Source organism: Phaethon lepturus, unplaced genomic scaffold (genome assembly GCF_000687285.1).
Source record: "Phaethon lepturus isolate BGI_N335 unplaced genomic scaffold, ASM68728v1 scaffold41385, whole genome shotgun sequence".
NCBI lineage: Eukaryota > Metazoa > Chordata > Aves > Phaethontiformes > Phaethontidae > Phaethon > Phaethon lepturus.
Window position 1 is genome coordinate 30,206 of NW_010542027.1, and position 4,631 is coordinate 34,836.

A 4,631-nucleotide genomic window follows, 5' to 3' on the forward strand; every position below is an offset into this window, starting at 1 on the left:
CTACTGAAGCCTTGTCAGTCTTCATGGATACATTTGTATTCACTGGGCTGGGGAGGCAGAGAAAATTAATCCACGTTGATGCTGTAACTGTTGGTTAGAAGTTCACTGAGGAGGAAGGAGCTTGGATTTCAGTCCCTTGTCCAATTAGTTTTTATGACATTTATAAAAACTGCTTATAGAGGAAGGGAGGGGATGAGAAATGCTTATTGCCAAAGTAGCCTGTAGCTTCACAGACAAAACAGTCTCCAAATGAACCACAAGTTCATGTTTAACTCAGATCAAGAAGAGGCAGGCTTTTCAAGCTGAGATCTCCTACACTGTGAGTGCTTGAACAATGATTGAAGAAATAAAGTGGATGCAAAATTAGTGGAGCTTTCCTGAATGTCCTGACTGGGTACGTTTTTTTGTTCAGGATACATCTAAAGTTGCAGCTGTTGATGGATGGGGAAGCAGTGCTCTCTGCGCTGTTCTTACACTTGTAGATGATGCTGAGCTCAGAGCTAGGGAAGGACCTTGGAGTCCTCACTTCCAGCTCATCAAAATCATCAGCTCAACATGCAGCAGCAGCCAAGACCCAGGGAAATGTTGGGCACCGTCAGGAGGATGGCATGACTTTGCTGTCGTATAAAGCCTCGCTGAGTTGACGTCTTGAGCACTTTGTGCAGTCTGGTCTCTGCACCTCAGGGTAGAGCTAGTGGTGTAAAAAGAGGTGCAGAGAAAACAACAATTAGGCGGAGGAAACAGCTGCTCCATGATGAGACTGAAAAGACTTCAATTTGGAGAGGAAGCCAAGGCATTTACAAAAATCATAAAGGCAGTGAATAAGATGAATGCAGAACTGTTAGTCAAAAAATCCTGCAATACTATAATGAAAATAGTACACACAGTTAGTATACACAATGAAATTAGTAGCTCAGCTTAAAAGAGATAAAAGAGAGTAGTTGGGGGTTTTTTTATGGTGGGTTGGGAACTTGTGGAATTTGTTGTCACAGGATGTTATGGAGACTGACAATATCAACAGGCCCAAGAAGGTATTGGGCAATGTCAGGAACAGGAGGCTCGTAAATGGATACTGCAGCCTGAGATGTGTTCACCAATATCCCTAATCCAATGAATCGTGGATGCTGGGTACTGGGGGCAGAAGAAATGGAATACAGCTGACTTGCTGTCCCTAAATAGCATTGCCCACTTCCACTTGCAAAAACTAAGTACCAGGTTAGGCGAGCCACTGATCTGGCCATTTCTTATGTTCCTGCAGGCGATTACTCTTCCTGGGGAAAATGTTCCCCATCTCCCTGGCAGCCAAACTGGAGTACCAGTCATAGCTGCAGTAGTTTTGAGCAAAAGGCTGGACTTCTGGGAGTATGGTAGACAGAATGAAAACAGAACTGTTCATCGCTCTTAAAATGCAGTAAATCCAATGCAGTGAGCGGCTGCTGTGCAACAGCCGACGTATTCGTGGTAGCCTTGACATGTCCCCGGGCTGCCTGAGCTTCACATGGCCGATGAACCACAGGCTCCACTTTTCCCCCTGCTGATGAGCATACTTGGTACATCAGGCAGGGCCACAGGCTTGGGGCTTGAAACAAAACCACCACACCTTGCATATTCAGGTATTACTGGCTAAGGCAGAAATATGGCAACCATCTCCTCGAGAGGGTATAATCTGGAAAGCCCGTCAGGGAATGTGAGGAATGCTAAGCCTCCCGTACAGGAGTGACGCACTCCCCTGGTCTTCAGCTGGTGGCTGAGGTTATGCTCAGTGTGTAGCGAAGAAGCAAACGGGGTAGCAGATGGTGGGACTCGGGACACAGCTCCTTGGCGCGCTCCTTGGGATAGTGCTCTTTAGCAGGGGCCGGTCATCTTTTCTGCCAGACGAAAAGGAGTGAGTATGCAGAGGATAAACCGCAAGCTGACTGCTCCGCAGTGATTTTAGCCATAACGCTAATTCTCCTTATGTAAGCTTAATACTTGCTGCAGTAATTTAGTGCAACTAGGCAAAGAATGTAGTCTTTTCTAACTACAGCTAAATGAAAATCAGTAGCACAAATATGTGAACTACTGACTTAGATACATTTGAAAACATACTGTCTGCATTTTTATATCATTTATATTTTACTGGGAGAAAGCAACTGCAGCCGGTTAGCAGGGCGCACCCGGTACACGGCATTTTACGTGTTTCAGGAAACTGAAACAAAGTCATTCCAGTGCACCTGGGTTAAACACAAAACAGTGCACAGCTTTTTGTGACAATTTGGCATGTAAAGTATTTTCCTTGGATGACTGATGCTAGAAACTTCTAGTATACTGAAACAAGCTAAAATTAGAAAGACCTCGAGCTATGCTTCCTACAGATCCATATATGTCATAGGATGGTGGCTGTTCGCACTTTAAACTGATCGATTGTCAAGTTTACCAGACTGCTGAAGTGTGAAAGAAGTGACTGTAAGTATCATTGCAAAACAACTGAGCAGATAGGGCTAGTCAGTAGTTTCTTTTCCAGGGAAATAAATATTAGGAGCTTCATTCTGTTGCTATTAATAAAGGGTTTTGAATAAGAGGTCCAGAAGGCAACCTGGGCCACGCTGTCTCTTGCATGAGAGCACTTCTGAGCCAACAAATTGTGTAAGAAAGAGGTTTGCTCCTAAGAAAGCTAAAGGGAATTAATTGGAGATAATTCAGTAGTTTTGCCAGTACAGCACTAGCCACCAGTTAGTGTTTCTGGTCACCTTTGCAGCCACCTCATCTGTTCACCTGCCTTCCAAATAATAGGACTTGCCGATAGTCTTCTGCTTCCTGCGAGAATATCAGTGTTAAAGGAGATTAAGGCTGTTTATCTGCATCCTTTGACAACTTCAGAAGTCTGGAAATATGCTTGACAAACAATCTGGGAAACTGAAAATTCCAGATAGCAATTTCTTCAGAAGGCAGACTGGAAGTTTGTGGTTTGATGTCAAATATCTTGAAGAATGCTTGCTGTTCCTCCAGTTGCAAAATCATTGCCATGCATAAAGCAAACAGAGGAAACAGTTCTCGTCTGAGACTCATTCTTAATGAATTACTGTCTCCGTTTTGCTCACGGGGAAGTAAGGTGCAGAGGTGGGATGACATGCTCAATACCACCAACCAAGGGCACTGTAGTCCAAATTAGATGTGGACTACCTGCTGTGCAGTCCCCTGCCTCAGAACATACCAACCATGGTTTTGCATGTGGTGATGACTTTCTGCCACTAAATATTTTGAATCACTTAGGTTGGAAAAGACCCTTAAGATCATCAAGTCTAACTGTAAACCTAACACTGCCAAGTCCACCACTAAACCATGTCCCTAAGCACTGTGTCTACATGTCTTTTAAATACCTCCAGGGATAAAAGTAGGAAGGAACTATGGAATCCTTATCTCAGAGGGACAAAGGATGAATCTCTGAGAACACCTGGAACTGGTTTACAGTGATCGCAGTTTCTTTGAGGAACAGTACCTTTCTCTTCCAGGGTGTTTTATTTGTGAAGAATAAAATTGTCAACAGGTTTAAGAGAAGTTGAGTTTTGATACCAGGTAGTCCAAAAACATTTTTGGCCACAGACTATTCAGTTAACTTCCTTGCACCTTACTTTCCCTATGGAAGTGGGAAAATACTTGTAGAAAATTTATGGGAATAAAATCAAAGTATCAATGCAGTGATCGAAAGATGAAAGTACAACTATATCTTCTTTCTTTGATAAGCTTATTTGCTTCTCAGTTGTCCATTCCACATTAAAAATGTTAATTTATACTTTTTTTTCCCCATCATATTGATATCTGGCAGCTATCAAAATCACCTTTTCCTTCACATTACATCTTCACTGCTTTCTCACCTAACTCTACTTTTAAGCAGCCTGCAGAAGAAATGGCTGAAAAGAAATGCTCACCTTTCCCTCTTTGTTGCTCACTGTCCTAGAACAGAATTGCACTTGCAGAAAGGCTCTTTGGGGATTCCTCTTAGAAATATCAACTGTGTCAGCGTCTCCATTCTCTGATAATTTTAACAAGCTTGTATCTATACACACCTATGTCACAAGATGTCCTCCAAAATATGTATGTCTATAGTCGTTTGATCAAAGTCAGATTCATATGGCTTACACATTTACTAAGCCATGTATTTTGAAGCAGAACAGAACTTACCTGGGTTTTCTACTTCACTGAAAAAGTCTAGAACATATTTCTGAAATTACAGAAGCTACTTCTTTATGGATGTAAAGAAGGATGTCACACAGAGTGCCTTCCTGTTAGCTGGCTGTGATTTTGCTTATAAGTGTGGAAAAAAGCTGTTAGCATCTCTACTTCTTCAGCAGCGTAATCCTTCAGGACAATCTAACCCCAGAAAAGGAAGCCTGGAGGCGGAAAACAATGCAAGAACCCAGAAGAACTTTTTTTTTTTTTTTTTTTTTGGTCTTAACTGGGTAGCTCCCGAGTGGGGCTTGGCAAATCAAAGACCAAAGAGAAACCTAGCCTGGGAGGGTGGGCCCGTCGTCGACCCACCTCACACTGGTGTAGACCCCGTGCAGAAGCCCCGTCGCTGTGTGCTGCTGGGGACACTTTCCCTTCCCCGTAGCCCCGCGCTCGGCGCCCAGCTGGCGAGGGGGAGCGAGTCC